The sequence below is a fragment of the Tiliqua scincoides genome, chromosome 2 (genome assembly GCF_035046505.1).
Source record: "Tiliqua scincoides isolate rTilSci1 chromosome 2, rTilSci1.hap2, whole genome shotgun sequence".
Lineage (NCBI taxonomy): Eukaryota > Metazoa > Chordata > Lepidosauria > Squamata > Scincidae > Tiliqua > Tiliqua scincoides.
Genome location: NC_089822.1, coordinates 110,260,686 through 110,280,236, shown reverse-complemented (window position 1 = coordinate 110,280,236; position 19,551 = coordinate 110,260,686). Strand labels below are relative to the sequence as shown.

At 44.6% G+C, this 19,551-nt stretch overlaps 1 protein-coding gene and 1 pseudogene across 6 annotated transcripts in view; one reads left to right on the top strand and one right to left on the bottom strand.

Moving 5' to 3' along the window:
* NFIX (nuclear factor I X) overlaps window positions 1-19,551 on the top strand; it is a 240,439-nt gene that overhangs the window by 25,680 nt on the left and 195,208 nt on the right. The gene's annotated exons all lie outside the window — the stretch shown is intronic.
* On the bottom strand, window positions 2,766-2,880 carry LOC136643315 (5S ribosomal RNA; annotated as a pseudogene).

The window sequence follows — 19,551 nt, the reverse complement described above, 5'->3', positions numbered from 1 at the left end:
TCTGAGTTGCCCCATAGCAGCTCCTGGGGCTGGCTTATCTGTGGGCAAGGGGACAAATGTCACCTTACACCAAGAAGGCCTCCAGCAACCAAAAGTCCTTTGCAGGGTGCAGCAGAAGCCATGCTGGTGCCGCTGCATTGCTCATGATGCTACAAGACCTCCTGGAACTGTTTTTCACCTCCAGAAAGTGATTCTGTTTCCGTGGCTCCATTCCATGTTGCACGCTTTTTTTCCCTTTCTGCTGAATTCCTACTGGAATTTTTATTCTTTCTACTGAAAAAGTGCTTTTTTGTTTGTATTTGCCCCAATCCAAAGCCCTCTCCAGATGTTCCAAATCTGCATAGAAGAATGCATCTCCTGCCCCAGGATTATGCTGTGCAAAACCTGGCCCCTGATAATGACACGTGTGCTTAGCTCTGCCTTCCATGCAATGTGCATTTGTCTGCAATGACAATTGCAGGGGGTTTCTCCCCATGATTACCACCATGGAAATGTGTAGAGGAGGAGGGTCCAAATATGAATCATCAGCCGGGGCAGGGCTAGTGCAGCACAATCCTGGGGGCCTTCCACATATTATTTTACATAGATATGAAATATCTGGGGTACTCAGATTTCCATTGGTATGTGGATACTGCCACATTGCTTTAGAGCAGCGGTTCCCAAACTTTTCAGTTCCAAAACCCACCTCCTCCTTCGCAGCGGGTCACAAGGTGATGCTCCCATCAGAGGCGTATCTAGGGAAAATGGCAACCATGGCAAGCACTGAAATTGCACCCCTATCAAAATACCTGAAACCCATCTTCCAGAATCCTCCCCGATGCTCCCTGTCGAAAGGCACAAGAACAGCAAAGCCCCATCAAGATAACTGGGGTAGGTGAAGGCAAAAGGGGTGGGCAGCTGCAGTTGTGAGTTGCCTTTCTATTCCAGCAGGGCCAAGGGGCGAAACTGCCCCCATAGCCCAGAGCACCCCTCCCCCCACACCCAGCCAGCAATTCCTTTGGCAAGTCGCTCTCTGGTGCCTTCCCGCTCGGCCTCTCGGTTCCTCTTGAAGGCCACGCATCTCCAGCAAAAGGGGCTGCCTGAAGGCATGGAACCCACAGAGGAATGAAAGAAGGCCAGGCTGTGTGGGACTGAGAAAGACTTGGCACCTGCCAATGAGTGGGGGGAGGGTCAGGCTGCATGCTGTTGGCATGGCTGAGTGGGATGTCTGGGTTTTGCATGCTCACCCTTCTTGCAGTGCTGCATGCGCCACCCAGCAGCCACCTCAGAGCTGCCCCCCTCCCAAAGAACTACCTCTCCCAGGAAACTCTGCAACCGACCGCCATATTGGTTGCAGTGCCTGCCAATGAGTGGTGGGGGGAGGTCAGGCCATGCAGGGCTGCCAATGAGCTGCAATCCCCGGAGGCAGCCAGTACCAGGCATGCGGGAACAGTGCCGCTGCTGGTGTATTCAAGTTGTGCGGGAGAAGGCTGTGCAGTGAGCACAGCTCAGGTCAGGAGGCTTTTGGCACCTCTCCACAATGGCACCCACAGCAGGCGCTATATCTTGCCATAGGGCACATACGCCTCTGGATCCCGTCGTGCTGCAATGCCTTATTGGGAGGCCCTGGAGGTCTCTTCCAGGTTGTGCTGGACCTGCAACCCACTCTGTTGGATTCCACAGGCCTCAGAATAGCCTGCTGAAGTGACTTGAAATGACTTCCGGTCAAACCAGAAATTGTGTCCACAAAATATGGAATCAAGGTCAATGTAGGGAAGTCACTTCCAGCACTTTTGCGAGCCATTCTGAGGTCTGGAGGCCAATAGAGTGGCTTGTGGGCCTTGCATAATCCAGAAGAGGCCTCTGGGGCCACCCAAAAAGCCAATGCAGCACTACTGGGAGTATCACATCAGGCCCAGGGCACATGTGGTTGCAACCCACCAACAGTTTGGAAAAGTCACTACCAACAGTTTGGAAAATCATGCTATAGAGTTTCAAAAATGGAATATTTCTGGATATTCATTTCATAGTATCTAGAGAAGTGAGGCAACAGTTAGAGCCTCACACTTGGACCCAGATACCCTTTCACCACTATTAGGCTATTGTAGCTGTTGTTCATTATCATCATCATTTCAGAATATATCATTACTCAAATGGTGACATCAGGAGCATCCGAACCAGCTATTTATCTTCCCTTCCCAGGTTATTTGTGTCCTTGGAACTTCTTGGCTAGAATGGTTCAGGGGGAGGTTCAGATAGCACTACCTACTTAGAAACTGACAGATGCTCTGATCTATTTATATACTTAATTGACAAAACCCCTTCATATTATCAAAACTCAACTAACAAAAGCATGGGAATGCAAGCAAACCCAGCAAATATTATTGGCTGGTCTGGATTTCTAGGTGCTAATTCAATTTTTTAGGAGCCAGCATAAAATGTATAGATGCCAGCTCTGTGCTAGCTGAATAAATATTTCAAATTCCAATGTGCCAGCATCTAACTTCTACATACTTGGGCACAACTGAGTGGAGTTGGTACTCGTAGTTAACTAACCAATTCTGAGCCAGGGTCAGGACTGAGAATATGTATAATTTTTCCTCCCCTTCTGCCACAAATTCATATTAAAGCACGCTCCTTGCATATCACTATTCCAGCGGCGGTTGTCTGTTCCCCGCTCTGCTTGCCTAAATTTTTCCTCCTCCTCTACCCCACAGAGGTGGAAAGTGCCATTTCAACAAGGAATGGTTGGTTGGCAACCTTCAGTCTCAAAAGACTATGGTATAAGCCTACAGCACCCGGTATTCCCAGGTGGTCTCCCATCCAAGTACTAACCAGGCCTGACCCTACTTAGCTTCCAAGATCAGATGAGATTGGGCATGTGCAGGGTAACATGCTAGCCAATGCTTGTGCTGAATTCAGATTTCTGATGCAGTAATGACAAAAGACCCTTACATTGAAGTTAGGAGATGGGCTGTAGCTTAGAGCACATCCTTTCTGTAGCAGAGCACATACTTTCTGGTCAGAAGGTCCCAGGTTCGGTTTCTTGCATTGTCAAATAGGGCAAAGAAAAAAATCCTGTCTGAAACACCAGAGAGTCAGTGATTGGTAACAATACTGAGCAAGATGGACCAATGACTTAACTTAGCAGGGCAAGTTTCTATGAAAACTTTAGGAATATGTTCCAACAATATTTGCAGTTCATCCTAAGGATTCAGCAGTTGGTGTACCAGAATAATAGTATCTAATACAGACTGGAAGATTTTATGTTTTTTTTTGGGGGGGGGGGGGAGAGGGGTTGCAGTAATGAGACATGCACAAAAATGCCTTGTTTCCACTACTGCCTTGCTTCCAGATGCCTCAGAGAATCCTGCAAGCATTGCATGATAAAGAACGTCACCTCCTGTGTCTTCAGCAGTGTTGGTGCCAGAGGACAACCATGGTGGGCACTGGCTGAGAGCCCAAGCATGTTAGATGGCTCACCTGGCCAGACTGACCACAAACCCTGAGTGCCCAATGCACCATCAGGGGGTGGGCAGAGGGTATAATGGAGTGCCCAATGCAGGTCTTTGCTCCAGGTACCCTAGCAACCTGGTGCCAGCACTGATCCTCTGTATCTGGTAGGTAGAGGTATACTGCCCCTCAACAGAGAGGCTTTTTGTGGCTTTCACTTTATAACAAACAAGATGAAATTCAGACTCATGCTATCTCCATTTTTGGGATTTTATCTGTTTTGTATCCTTAAGGAGTTTAAACAAGAGCATGTCTTATGTATCTGTGTGTATATTATGGAGAGTGTGTACTTTAACCACCAGGAGTAGTAAAGCAACTTGCTGCATTCTTTGTGAAATGGCTTCATTTCTTTCCCTCTCCCCTCCTCCCCTCTTTCTTTTTACATAAGCCCTTCCTGGCTAAATTCAGGGTTCATTTGGAAACTGAATTAATCTGTGAGGTTTCAACTTGGTATCGATTCTTTACAGATTTAATTGTATTAAAAAGTTAGGTTTAGGTTCCTTTTTATGCTAATATTTCAAAGCACTGCACTTTTGTATTCTAATGCATTAATGCTGGATAATAAACCTTCTACCACCACCCATATCCCACAAGGACCGTACTTGATTGATTTTTCTGAGTCACACTAATGACCACTTGGGTGGTTTTGCTTGTGCGTATTGCTATTAAGTCTTAAAGGCTTGCTCCCCATAGCTGTTCATCTCCTGTGTGGAGGCAGCAAATGATGAATGTCAAAATGTTTTGGTTTTGGTTTGCTTATGTGTGTGTGTTCAGTGAGCATGGTGGTGAGAGAGCAGTCCGGAGAAAGTAACTATAGAAAAAGTCTTACTACGAACTGAGGGTCTAAGACCAGCCAGCAATCAGACCTACAGTTTGCCCTGTTCTACTGTGTAGTTGTTCTTCATTGTCTTTTTCAGGACTCGCCAATGTTGGTTTTACTGTGCCTCCGTTCTGAGCCTGGGTGTGTTGTCTGTTCTAAAAGGCAGCTGGGAATTGGTGTTGGTGTGGCATTACCACATCGAGAATTGAAGACAAATGTCCCAGCTTCAGCTAGCTGTGCCACAAGATTACGTACAGATGAAAATCCTGCAAATTGGAGCCAGTTGTGTCCTCCCTGCTCTGGCTTTTCTGATTAGCATTTCTCCCCCTTTTGTTTGCTTCTTGTTTCATGGTATATTCTTAGTATTGTGCCTTCTTGCAGTAGTTGGCAAATTATAAAAGGTTTTTAAAAATGAAATCAAGGTCAATGTAGGGAGGGAACAGATAAACAAAACCCACTTATGTGTAGACAAGGGGAAACCCAGGTATCCTAGCATAGCCGGCCTGTGTGCAGGTGCTGCACAAAAAAAAACACATTTGTAAGATATGGGACATGGGAAGGTCCAGACAAAGTAAAGCAGATGCCAGGTAATCAACAGGAATCAAAACGTTACAAAATGTAATTGTTGAGTAGTGCTTCAAACCTTAAACTTCCATGTCCGAACACTTTACCAGTAAAGGTCCCTTTTCCTCATATTCTGATGGATGGATGGATGGATTCATTCATTTCAGTGTAAGTCAGGGTATCAAAGTTCTTGTTCTCAAACAACTGTTGCAGTACAGACATTTGTGTGGGAGACCATATGACCATTTTCTACTGTGCTGCTATTGCTAAACTTTCCCTAGTCCAGATTTGGAATTTTTCAATGGAACTGGATTTGCCTTGGACTTGCATTTGAGCACATTTTGCAGCTCCACATCATTTGCATCATCATGAAAACATAACATTTCTTCCCATTGATTTTTGGCCATAAGAGTCTGCTTCTACTTGGGCAAATCAGTTTCCAGTTCCCATTTATTGTAATCCTCTCCCTCCCTTCAAACTGTGAGCATGAGACAAAAATTGAGGTCCCTGTCCCACACAAATGTGTTTTTAAAACCCAGTTGTAATACATTCACAAATTCTTCTGGCACTGAGTTCTGCAAGCTAATTGTGCCATCTGAGAAAAAGGAGGAACTTCTTCAACAGGGGTATTTATTCACAAGCACAGAATTAGTCTGTGGAATTCACTGCCACAAGATGTGGTGATGGCCATAAGTTTGGATGGCTTTGGTCAAATCCAGGAAGGTATACCACTGGCTGCTAGTTATTATGGAGATGCACTATCTCCAGGTTCAGTGCTAGTGGTATTGGAAACTTGTTTTTGTGCTTAAAAGATGCAACTCTAATTCTTCTTTGGACACAAATATTAAGAAGGATACTCATTTAATAAAAGCTAACTGTGGAAAGTTCATGGTAAAGGAAAACTGGATGGCATAAAAGTGAAAATAGACTACAGGCCTAGGCTGTGATCTCACCTTCATTTTGAATCCAGTTTGAATCACCACCCCAGCTTTCTACATCTGCACATTCAGGTCTGCACTGTTCACAAAGCATAAGTGTGCAGCTACTCAGCTATCCTTTTCTCATTTTATGTGGCTGTCAGACAAGGGTTGCTGCTTTCTTATGAATACATTGTTAATAAAACAATAACAACTGTATATATAAATATACATAAATAACTCTATATGTAAATATGTAATCAGTGGCAGACCTCCCCAGCCCCACCCCCCTGCAGGATGCATCCTCCCCACTGCGTGCAAATCCATCCCCCCACTCACCTGAGGCTTACGGAGCCTCACACAACTGCAGCCTGCATTGGGGAAGCTTCCCAAGGCTTCCCCGAGTCTTTAAACTATGCTTCTGGAAAACCAGAAGCACAGTTTCTGACCCCATCAGGAACCTCAGAGAGGCTTCCGTGGAGTCCTAAAGGCTCACGCCTGGGGCATTTTCTGGACGGGAGGAGTGCGGGCAGTGGGTAAGGAGCAGGATCCCAACCCCCATTCCCCATTATGCTGGATGCCAACCCCCATTCCAGGGGAATTCAGAGTGGCTACAAGCCGCTCCACTCTCCTCTGACTTGTGCTACCTCAAGTGGTGGCGCACGTTCGAGGAGACCCATGGGGCAAAGTCACCTTACCTGGAGGTAAGGGGAAAAGTTTCCCCTTGCCTCTGGCTGAGCCACTTTGGGCCCTATCCTGCACTGGATACAGCACAAGCCTCTTGGTTAGCCTGTTCCAGTGCAGAGTAGGATCCTGATGCCAGCTCTGTTGTTGATTGGTGAGGATAAAGTCTTGCATTTTCCCTTTCAGGTCATTTCCTGTCCATTAAAGCCATTTTATTTTTTTCTGTTTACACATTTAAATTGTTGCTGTTGCAGCTGTGTTCGCATCCATCTTGTCACCCTGCTGATTTGGCCAATGCCAGAAACTAGAGGCCTAGCCACGGAGCTGTTAAGTTCATGGAGCTATTAGCTTCATGGAGCTATTTCTTGATCTTCTGAAGTTGTTTACCTACTTCATGATCTCAGCACTGTTCTGCTCCCTCTTTTGTCACCATTTTGTATTAAATATATTAGGGTGAATATGGTTGTTTAGGGGAACAAGGGCAGATGATCAAAGGGAGCAGTCCTGAGTATTGCCCCATGATGTTTGTAGAGCAGTGTTTCTCAAACTGTGGGCCATGACACTCTTATTGGTCCTGAAGAGACTTCAGTGAAAGCAGGAGTGATGGAAAGATCAGATAACTAATTGTGTCAAGCCCTGAGGCTATTCGAAATAAGATAATAAGCTAATTGCCCTGCAAACAGCTGAGCTCCTGAAGTGTGTAAGGTTGTGTAAATATGTGTCTCTCATGTGTCAGTATCTAGAAAGTAAGCTCCTTGGGGCAGGGTCATGTCCTCTGTGTAAAGTGCCATGTATATTTATGGTGAGGTGTGTACTGGTCCAGACAGATTTTCTTCTGATTCAGGACCTATGGTTTTATCTAACCACAGGGTCCGAACCCATGGGTTCAGCTGGACCAGGTCCTTCTGAATGCAACTGGAGCTGTTCTCTGGTTGCGTCCAGAGGGCTTTCCAAGGGTTGGAGAAGCTGCACGCTGCTTCCCTGTCCCTCAGAAGGCTTTCTAAAGCCTCCAGAATACAGAAAATAGCAACTTCTGATTTTCCTCCCAAAACTGGAAATTGGGTTTTCTGCCAGAGGCCTTAAAAGACCTTTGGTGGGTCAGGGATGCTTTTATGCCCCACAATAGGCCTTCTGGATACAACTGGAGCACAGCTTTGGTCAAGTTTTGAGGATTATAGGGTGTCTGATCTGTGGATTTCATTATCTGCAGGTTTCGGCATCTGCGGGAGCTCCGGGAACAGAACTCCCATAGATGCTAAGGTACAATCCTACATGTGTGTGTGTATAGGGCATCCTAAGAAAAAATATACACATTTATAGTGTCACATTTATTCTGCTATAATTCATGTATATACTAATACTGTAATTCAGATGTATACTGCATATTGTACAAAGAAGCAGTTGCTCGACCCAGTTAGTCAGATCAAGTGCTTGAAATGTTTCCCATTGGTGTCTCTAAACCATTGACTAAGGCATGGGTCTCCAAACCCTGGCCCAAGGGCCAGATGTGGCCCACGGCCAACCTCAATCCGGCCCGCGGCCAGCCTCTTGTCCCCTGAAAGCCTCTGGCCCACTTGGCTGAACATGACTGGAACTGTACTCTGGTTGCATCTGGAGGGTGTTCTAAGGGCCAGAGAGTTTGAATGAATGAGCCCATTCATTCATTTATTCACTCATCTAAGTTTCATCTCTAATTTGTTTATATAAATATTATATTTAAATTTTTTTCTGGCCCTCAACACCATGCCAGATATTTGATGTGACCCTCTGGCCAAAATGTTTGGAGACCGCTGGACTAAGGGATGTGCCGACATCCACCAACGTGTGTGCTGGGATGGTTCCACACATCTCTTCAGTTGCTTCTCTTAGATGGCCGAGTGTTGCAGGTTTTTTACAATGAAGCATGTACGACAGAGCTCATTAAAATTTGTACATTTTTTAGACCCCCCCCCCACAGAGAGAGAGAGAGAGAGAGAGAGAGAGAGAGAGAGAGAGTTACTTCCTGGTTCTTTCTTTAGTGTTCACAGTCTTAACATTTATTCATACATAATAGGGTTGTTTTAACGAGATCAATAGAACATTTTTCCTCCCTCTCTTTGGAGCTCTTTCTCTTTTTCTTAGGAAAAAAAAAATCTAGCTTTTATAAAGGAATCTTGTGGTTGCTTTGAAGCCTATAAAGCAAACTAATGTGTATTATTTTACACCTTAAAACCAAGATTAAACATATATACATGCTCCCCACCCAACTTCCTCATCACACAGCATGCAGAAATTTCTAACTTCAGCAATATAACTGTGGTTTCTTACTTTTGAAAAATCCCTAAACGTACTGTAGTACTCTGACCATATGGGGTGAAATGTATAACCTTTTGTACTTATTATCTAGAACAAGATGCCACCCTTAAATGTTTTGTTTCAATTTCTTTCATTTCTACGCGGTATGTCCCAGCAATAAGCAGTTAGTTTTCTTAATTTGCAAATCAAGTGAGTATCAGTTTTATAGAAATGTTCCTATACAAAACATATTACAACTTAAGTGAACATTTTAAAAAATTCCTTCACAAAAACTGCAGATCTTCAAATCTTACGAAATATAGAAACAACACTTGGGACACAAATTTGAACTCTTCAGCTAAAATCTGAAATACTTGGATAAAGAGCAAGGAAGACAATCTGCTCCTTTGAGGGACAACCTTAGTCATGAGATTAGAACCTGGAGTATCACCCACCTTGGATTTCTAATACACACACTTATCCAGTCATGTGGTAAATGTGGGGAAGCCTTACTACTTTGATACAGTTGTCACGGATACTGAGCCAGTGTGGTGGATATGCAAGACTGGCACTGCCCACCATACAGTAAGGAACATAAGTTTGCATGTCCTGCTCCCCCCACCCCTGCATGCTGTTCTGCTTTACATAATTGCAGGGAATGGGGGGACACAGTAATCCAACCTGCTCCCTCACATGCAGTTATGTAAAGCAGAATGGTGTGCTGCGAAGCTAGAGTTACTAACCCTGGAGAATTGGCCTGGGATCTCCAGAAATCACCATCAATCTACAGGAGACTACTGAAAGCAATACTGGAGATTTCAACAGGGCTTCTGGAATTTCCAACATTATGTTATACTGGAAGCACAATTTCCAGAAATCACTTAGGCAGACTTGGCAAAGCCATGGTGGGCATTGCATTCATGCCCTTTATTGAGTAGTGAGCAAGTTCAGTTGGATGTATCATCTGAATTGCCCATAGATGTCCAAGTAAGGTGGTAAAATCTTTATCATAAATTTGGCCTTCTTTATTTAAGCCATTATGCTCACTCACAGAGGAAACTCTAGAACTTGAAATCAGAGGCATTAAAAGGCCTGTCAATGAAACATGCTGTCCCAAAAACTACAGCTCCCAGAGTTCCTAAGTTCCTGAGGACATTTTCTGTGCAGAAGGAGGCAACTGGGTGCAGAAGCAGGAAAGAGGGACAAGCACTGTAATGATTCAAGGCACAGACTGGAGAGATAGTGGATTCCAAGGCTGCTGGAAGGATTTACAGCCCCCATGACCTATGCAGATAAAAATGGCAGGTTGGTAATGACAAACATCCGGTGTGTCACAGCAAGGAGTTTCTTGTTTTGCTTCTTTCTTGAAGATTCCCTTCTATACTAGAACCTTTCTAAAGTCAGGGAAGTTAGTGGCTTGTATTTGTTTCTGTTCTGCAAGTAGAATTCCTGGTCCCTCCAGATCAGGGTGACCAGATGTCAAAGCCACAAAAGAGGACAAGGCACCCCAAAATGCAGAACATCCAAAAACACGTAGGACATGACAAAATAAAAGCTAAAAACACTCAAATATTGATTTAATGTGGTTAATTTAAACATTAGATTACTTATTATTAAATTCAAAACTATAGTACATATAATTTATTCTTTCCAAGAAGGCTCTGCACTGCCTGCTCATAGAGAAAAGGAGGACATTTCAGTTCTTTTCCAGGACACAGAGCTAAAAAAGAGGACATGTCCTGGAAAATGAGGACATCTGGTCACCCTGCTGCAGATCTTTCTCCTTCCTCATTCCCTTTGACTTGGGAAGGATGTTGCAGGCTGGCCCCTGACCCCATGCTAACATGTTAAGTTTCCTACCTGATCCTTGTTCCTATCTGACATTGTCTCCCTGTAGGAGGAAGCAGAAGTATCCTATTCACAGAGTTTGATAAACAGGACATTTCCTTCCCCTCTTGCCAGGCAGTCCTATTTTTTTCCATTCACTGCTAGTGTATAAAAAATGAAGACAACTGGCAGTGCAATCCTATGCATGTCTATTCAGAAAGAAGCCCCACTGGGTGTAATGTAATTTACTTTCACAACTTGTGTGTGGCTCACTTAAAAAAAAAAGTACCTGTATATATAAAGCAGATCTAAGAGTGATTTACACATCATTATATTGGTGAGAATTGATAAATCAGTGCAGGCTACAAGCATTTTGAATGTCTGACAGCCCTATCCTAGCAGGACTATCAGTCCTGTGATTCAGCAGCGTCAAAATGGCCGCTGCTGGGTCATGACATCCGAAGCTCTCCTGATGTTCCCTTACTTTGATGTTGGGCCTTGGCATCCCCGATGGGTCTACTCAGATCTGCATCAGCTCAATTACTTGAGTAGGGCAGTCAGGATTGGGGCAGGGGTTAGGATGCAAAGGAGACCCCTCCCAGGCCTGAACTGCCCTCCCCACCGGAAAATGCCCCCACTCCACTCCCTGTTCCACCCTGCCCCCACTGCCTGACAGTTTACTTAAGTGAGTTTTCAATGCCTTGGAAGGGAAAAAACCAAACTCCTGTCCAGTTGTAAAAATATAATAACATCAACAATCAACTGCTCTTTAACGACACCAAAACTTTTCACCAGAGGTGGATTGTCTCAACCTGTCTAACACCAGGGCCAGCTTTGGCTTGTATACATGAGTTGAGCAGAAGATTCTTAGAAGAATCATAGAATGTTGTGCAGAGCAATCCAAACGTTCCTTTGAGTCAGCTCAGGTCCCTTGCACTGGTTCCTGAGTGTCATGAACATGCCATAAAGCACTTTCATGATTACTTGGGAGCTGGTTAGGCCAGCACACGAATGTGCGCTGGCTTGCTGGAGATGAATCCAGAGAAGGTCAATCAATCAATCAATCAACAGTATTTATATACCGCTTTTCAACTTAAAGTTCACAAAGCGGTTTACAGAGAAAAATCAAATAACTAAATAGCTCACTAAAAAAACTCACTAAAAAGAAGGTGAGTTTGTGCCATCCAAAAGTGTCTGACACAGGGGCTTGGAGTGGATGGCAGAAGGGCAGAATGGGAGCATTTTGGGATGGGGAAGGGCAGACCAGTGAGTGGACGGAGCCTGGGAGGGGGGTGGGACTAGCCTCAGCAACTTGGGCAAGATCCTAACCCCCCTCTCAGCCAGCCATGTGTTACACCCGGCTGCTTGGATTTGCGCTAGTGATTTTGCTAGCGCAGATCTGAGTAGTCCTGTAGGGGTGGCTGGCACAGGACATGGAGTAAGGGAACAAAAATGCCCTTACTCCAAGTTGCGCTCTAGCCCACATTTATCTTGCACTGGATACATTGCAGGCAACTTGGCTGGCCTGTTACAGCACAAGTTAGGATTGCACCCTGAGGTTATTTAGGCCAACCATCTGCTCAGTGAGGTGGCTGTGGCATCCTGGACAGGTGGCTATTCAGCCTCTGCTTGAAAACCTCCAATGAGAGAGACTGTATGAGGCAGACTATTCCAATGCCAGACAGCTCTTACAGTTAGGAAGTTCTACCTCATGTTTGCCTTAAATCTATTTCCCTGTAGTTTCAACTGGTTGGTTCTAGTCCTTCCCTCAGGAGTCAACCCTTCTCCTGCTTGATATCCCCTCAGATATTTGAAGACAACAATAATATCTCCCCCTAGTATTCTTTTCTCTGGACTAAACATTCCAAGCACTTTTAATTATTCCTCATAGGACTCACTATCCAACAGCCAAATTCTATTGCAAGTCCTGCGATATGATCCAGTGGGATCTGGTTCAGCCCCTGCCACATCCATTCAGGTAGCCTCTATAGGCTACGTGAATCCATGCAAATTGGAGCCATCCCGTTTTGGGCCCGGGAGGGAGGATAGGATGCAGAGGTACCCATGGCCACCGTTCCTGCCCCCTCCTGCACCTGAACTACCCTTCCCTGCCTTCCCCACCCTGTAACATCTCCCCCACCCTGTTCCACCAACCCCTCACTGCCCAGCAGAGACCCCCTATGTGCTCCAGCAGGCACAGGCCACCGAGTGGTGGTGGCAGGCCAGTGCAGGTTTTGCTGCCTGCAATGCAGGCCTTTGTGGTACCGCCCACATGCCTGTTCACCAGCGCTAGCTGGAATAGGATTTGGTCGCAAGTTGCACTCTTCTGAACCTGTTCCAGAAGCTGCTCGTGCTTTGGAATGCCTTTATTATTTAAAACCCACTGTCTTTCAAGTTCCTGGGACTGTACTGATTCGTGTAATTTCTCCACAGCCCTCTTAAAGCCTTTAAAGTCAGCAGAATTTTTCTATTATGTTATTGAATGGTGCAATGGTAATAGTGCTTCAGTGAGCCACTTCTCACAGCTAGCAAAGAACACAAAATGTGCACTGAAGTTCCCCCCCCCCCCCCACTGTTTGAAGGTTGCTGGTATGATGGCCAGTCATTCCATTTAACAGTTGGTGGAGTCAAGTGGGCAACAAGGTGAGGACCTGAAGGGACAAAGATGGAGCCAGGGCATTATCTGGTATGTGATGCTGAGCAATGCTGAAGCAGATTTTCGTGTTTCATGGGCAGAATTTGCTGTGTCATGTGCAGAATTTGGTGGGATCTGGTTAATCATGGGTAGAACCTGCTCAGCAAAAAAAAAATTGAGGAGAGTCAATTCTGTGGTATACTGGCTACCAGGGTGCAATTTTCCTGTTCAACCCAATTAAAAATCTTAGATCAGAGCAAGGTTTTAAATTAGATACATAAGGGCTCAATCCTGAGCTCCATAGCCCTGGCTGCATGAGCGTACCTCTGGCACTGGGTATTGCAAACATGTTTGTAAAGCATGTTTACGGCACCCAGAGAGAAAGGAGCATTGGAGCTGGGCCAGCACCAATTGGTGCTGTGCCTCAGTGCGGGGAAGAGAACTCCACGCCATTGCTGGTGGTAAGTGGCACTGCTAGGTGGTGGTGCAGCTTTACTCGGCAGGGGAGGGGAGAATTGGGCCCAGGAGGGGAGGGGAGACAGTGGCAGGCTTTGCTGCCGTAACTTATGCTCCCTCCCAGCCCCGGGCAACTCAACACCTGGGCCCTTTGGTTCTACACCTGCTCAAAAGTGGGCACAGATCTGAGGAGTCCCATTGGCGCTGTGGTGCTCCCTTACCCCCAGGACTTATCCTGGCACTAGGCCAGCACCCAAAGGATGCAGCAGTCGCCATTTCAGTGTGCTGCAGCCCTGGATGCCGGTGACCATAGGATTGGACTGTAAACAAATCTACATTTGCCTTTCACAGGATTTCAGTTTTCAGCATTTTACTCTTGAGCATCCAAGTAAGACAGATGACCAGGCAAAGTGAGGAAGTGCTTCTGGATCCATTTATGACCTTGTTAATATATGTTGAGGACTGAACTCCAAAAGTTTCACACTCTCTTCAGGTGGGGAGAATGCAGAGTGTTTCAGGGGTAGTTGCCATAATGAGCTAATTCTCCTGGCTGCCTCAGAAGTGAGACAGTGAAGTGCCTCAGCTGGCCTGGCTGGGTTGAACTGCTATTTTGCTCCTCCCCTCCCACAACTGTCTCCACCACCAGCCATTTCATCTGGTCATTATGTGGTATATTATAATAGTTGGTACCTCAATGTGTTTATTTTCTTCTTTCTGGTTTCTTTTGACATTATGGCTGCAGTCCTAGCCACACTTTCCTGAGAGTAAGCTCCATTGAGCAAAATAGGACTTACTTCTAAGTAGACCTGGTTAGGATTGTGCCCTATGTCTGTTAGATTGAAAGTCGTTATTTTATACTGTAAACCACCTTAAGTGCATTGACAGAAAGGCAGTATATAGATGCAATAGGTGAATAAACAATAAATATAAGTATCTGAATTCCTTTCTAGGTCCCAAAAGAATATCATATAAGTTTCTTCTTCATGTTCCATATGTTGATATAATGTAATGAAATGATTAAGATTTCAGGGACACATCTGAATGGGGTATTCCCTGGCATACAGTCTGAACAAGTTTCTTTCTTTCTTTCTTTCTTTCTTTCTTTCTTTCTTTCTTTCTTTCTTTCTTTCTTTCTTTCTTTCTTTCTTTCTTTCTTTCTTTCTTTCTTTCTGTCTTTCTGTCTTTCTGTCTGTCTGTCTGTCTTGTAAAAAAGCCAAATCAGAGTTTGTCTTCACAATTTATTTGAGGATACATATGCTAATTTTTTCAGCAGGATCAAGGCACTGAAGTGTGTACAGTATCTGTGTGTCTGTTATTAGCAACAGTGTGGCTGAATGCTATACAGTACCTACATAAACTGGCCAAGATAGTCACGGAGTTTATCGTTAATGCTTATTTTCGTATCTCTTAACATTGGGACCAAGTGGTGGTCTCTGTTAAAGATCTGGGTCTGAGAACAATTTTGTTTAAATTTAAGAGATGAGCTTAATACACAGAAAAAGATGAAGTATCTTTGTTGTTTAATGCCTTGATTCTAACTAAATGTTTGGCAGGATATCTGCATGCAACATTAGCACAGTCACTGCAATATCGGTGTAACATGGTCTGTTATTATTTTATAATAAGTTGATTTTCCCCCTAATTTATAATCCTGTTATTCTGGCCTTCAAAGCAGCCTTGTACCCACCAAGGTCTTGGGACAGCTCTATCCTAATGGTGTAAAAACTGGTCCAGCAAGTCTTAGAATCAGCTGTCAGTTACTATCTTTTGTGCTATATATCTCTCATGATTTCGGCCACAGAATGAACTGTAAAGACAAGGACTGGGAGATGGTGAATGGAAACATTAATCAAAGTAGAAAATGTTCTCTTGGTCTAATTAATGTTGTGTATATTCATTCCAGGAAGTATATTTCCTCTTTATTTTTGCAGTGTTATAGTTGCAGAGCAATCCAGTGCAGACCGAGAGACATGAAATATGGTTCAGGAGATCAGTATTTATTTTGCCAGTGAAATATTGCTTCTTGCAAGAATTTGGAGCTGTACATTTGTTTCCTTTCTCTCACTACCTCGGAATCCGGCATCTGTTTGAGGGATTCCATTTTCCTCTTTCTCTCTGACTTGTTTCTGGCTTTTTAAACAAGAAAACTTTATTTTTAATAGAAGCAAACAAAAGGCCATTGTAGCGTTTATTTTTAAAATTTGGTTTTGGGTTTGTATCACCTACGAATACTTGGATATTTGGCTGCATTTAAAGGAGAATAGAAAAAAAATATATTGGGAAGGTCTTTTCAGGCAGAAACCTGCAGGTCTTGGTTGCAGAAGATGAACTGTGCCCTAAAGCAAAAGGATATGAGGATTAAATTATATGAGAATAATTAATTTTGTTGTTGCTGTTGCCGCCACTTAGGCAGGGTCTGACTCTATCGCAAAAGCCTTGCTACAGGCAAATGTGTGGATCTCTTTAACATTAGGCACAGCAGTCTGAAATGGTGAGGGATGTCTTTGTTGCTTTTTGGTAGGTGAAAGGTGGATTGAAGAGGAAAGGCTGGCAAGTGGAAAAATAGGCAGTCAAAGGAGAACAGCAGGCCACTTCGGACTGCAAGATCAGAATGTTCTTTGGCTTTGGTGTGAACTGGAGAAAATCTCAACATTTTTGGGAGCTTATTCCGGGGAGAGTTATAGTCTTCCGAAATCTGAATGACAGGAAGTGATATTTATCTCTATTAAATGAGGAGGAATATACCTACTCGTGTTCAGGCCATGGTCAAGGATAAGTGAGAGGTTTCTTTTGCAAGTTTCTGAGAATTGGGGGGGGACGACACCTTGAATTTCTTTCCCAGTTAGACTCCCAGTCTTCCGTAAAAGCCTTTGGATATGCTTTGATGAGTGAATACTCCTCTGCTCGCATACCAGTTCCTAGGATACTAATGCTAACTAGTTAGGCAGCTTTAGCACTTTGAACTTTTTCCTAATTCTTTGGGCTTTCTTTTGCTTTTATGTCTTGCTTTCTTAGATTTTTTAAGACTCTGTCTAAATATTTTTACCACTAAAAATTTTCCACACTTGTTCTTTGTTGCTATGTTTTACTTTCCTTACTTCAATAGTACACCATTCACTTTTTCGGTACAGCATTAGTATCAGATCCAAGAACCAAGATGGTTTGTTTTGAATTGTTATTTTAAACATGTTTAGAAGTTTGTTTGCTTTTTAATTTGGCTGCACACCTGACACATAGTTTCTAGTGAAGAATAGGGGCATTGTTGACAGAATGCTGGGTTTGGATATAAGAGTCCGGTGTTGAAACTTCCACTCAGCTAGGAAGCTCATGGCCAAGGTATGGGAGAGCTGTGAACAGTGAAAAGCTGTGGCTCAGTGGCAGAATGCAGGCCTTGCATACAGAGGTTCTCACATTCAGTGTCTAGCATCTCTAGGTGGGACTGGGACAGGCCCTTGCCCCAAACCCTGTAGAACTCTAGATAATACCAATACTTGCAAAAACTAGATGGACCAATGGTCTAACAGCCCAGTCCTAAAGCCAGTCGTTCCACTGGGTGTAGCGGTGCCAAAATGACTACCGCTGCATCCAGTGGCACCGCTGAGGCCACTGGAGGTCTCCTCAGGAGAAGGAGACTTTTGTCCTCTTCCCCTGGAGAAAGCCCCAAGCCCCCACTATGGGGCTTCTCAAGTCTGCACCAGCTATTTTGCCAACACAGATTTGAGGGATTCCATGTTGGGCCTTGTGGCCCAAAACAGAATTCAGGAGCCCCCCAGGTCCCACCCCCTCTTGCCCCAGTTCTTCCGCCCTCCCCCTTCCCGTTCCCCTCACTCCCCACCTCCCCCCTGCCCCGATATTACTTACTGCCGGCTGGTGCTGCTGGAGCATTGGCCAGCCTTCCACGTGGTCCTGAGGTTCAGCGCCAACTGGTGCTGACCCAGTGCCGACAACCTCTCATCTCCGGGTCTCACAGAGAGACGCATTTGTGATTCCCAGTGCCAGTGCTGATACAGTTTAAGGTTGGGCCCTAACTCGGTAAAAGGCAGCTTCATAGTCTTATACAGGTTCTCAATGTCCCTGAGTGGTGAGAAATTCTGGGGTGAACTGTTACTGAGATTCTGATTTCTGGAAGAGATATCACTGGACGGTTATAGTGTCCTTGTAATAATGTGGCTTATCTACAGTATAGATATAAAAGTTGAGCATTAGATGTTGTATATATTCTGTATGTTTATTCAGTCTATCAAATATTTCTGTTGTAAAATAAAATTTTAAAAAATCAATCATCTAGTAAACATGAAAACAGCAACAACAAATGGATTACTTTGATGCACATTCCCCCTCTCCCCACTGGCAGTTGGCTACTGTAATCTAAAATGTGCAGTTCTGCCATCACAATAAAAATGCCCATCCAGGAAATTTTACCTGAAATTTAAAACAATTCCTGGCTCTTCATTCTTCTCCTGTGCATGGGGTGTTCATCTAGTCCGAATTACCTTCCTTCTAGAAACAGTGAACAGTAGCATGACTATTTCTCTACAACAAATCCATCACAGGTTATAAGCCATGACAACTATATGTACCTGATGGGTTTTGGAGGTAGCCTACCTCTGAATGCCTGATGCCAGGGAGTGGCAACAGCATATGGGTATCTTGTTGTCTTGTGTGCTCCCTGAGGCATCTGGAGAGCTACTGTGAGATACAGGAATCTGGACTCAATGGGCCCTTGAACTGATCAAGCAGGGCTCTCCTTATGTTCTTAAAGGTCCAGTCCTATTCAACTTTCCAGTACTGATGCAGCCATGCCATTGGGACATGTACTGCATCCTGCAAGGAGGGGGCAGTCATGGAAGTCTCCTCAAGATAAGGGAACATTTGCTCCCTTACCTTGGGGCTGCATTGCAGCTGTATTGGTGTGGAAAGTTGGATACAGTGGCGTAGCTAGCGAGTGCCGGGGGAGCGGTCCACCCCAGGTACCAGCCGGGGGGGGGGGTGTGTGACACCACAAATGACCCAACATCGCTAACATTGTGGAGGTTATGAATAACCCCATCATGCTATATACCGTTGGATGCGGAATTTCCAGCGGAATGCAATGGATAAAACCGGAGTGAAATATCTCCTTTCCATCAAAAGTTGTGGTCAAAAAACCTGAAACCCAAAAATGCATGGAGCCCTATGGAAAGTGAAACCAAGCCATATCACACGTTTACTTGCAAGTAGGCAAACTTGCCTTAGGCCATTGGAAACAGGAGGCTGAGAGGAATCCAACAACACCAGAATGGTTCCTATCCAATGAAAGCAGCCCCCCCAAAATACCCAATAAGGAAGTCCCTCCCTCCAAGCTGAGGAATATATTGAGCCGTATGGAAAGCAAAAGTAAGCCACATGGTTGTGTTTCCTTGCAAGTAAGCAAAAGTACCTTGGCTCCTGGTCAAATCAGGCAAAGGGGAATGCAAGGCTAGCTGCATGGTCCCAATCTGATGAAAGTGGAGCTCAACAAATGCTCCAGAAGGGAGCAACCCCCCCCCCCCAAATAAAAGAGACTTGAGCTGGTAAGGTCAATTTTTATTTGTTTTTAGACTTGTAAAGCCAGGTGGGTCCTTATAGGTGGGTCCTAGACTGGGGAAATCTCACTGATATTTGTGTGTGTGTGTGTGGGGGGGGTGTTATTGCAGGCAGGCTACAGAGAAAATTCACTTGGTGAAACAGGGTTAGCTTCCCCTTATTTAATTATTTACTTTTCTTTAATTTAATTATTTATTTTATTTTGCTTGATGATGTCACTTCCAGCCATGACATCACTTCCGGTGCATCCCGGATAGATTGTCATTCTAAAAAGTGGGTCCCAGTGTTAAAAGTTTGAGAACCACTGCCTTAACTCA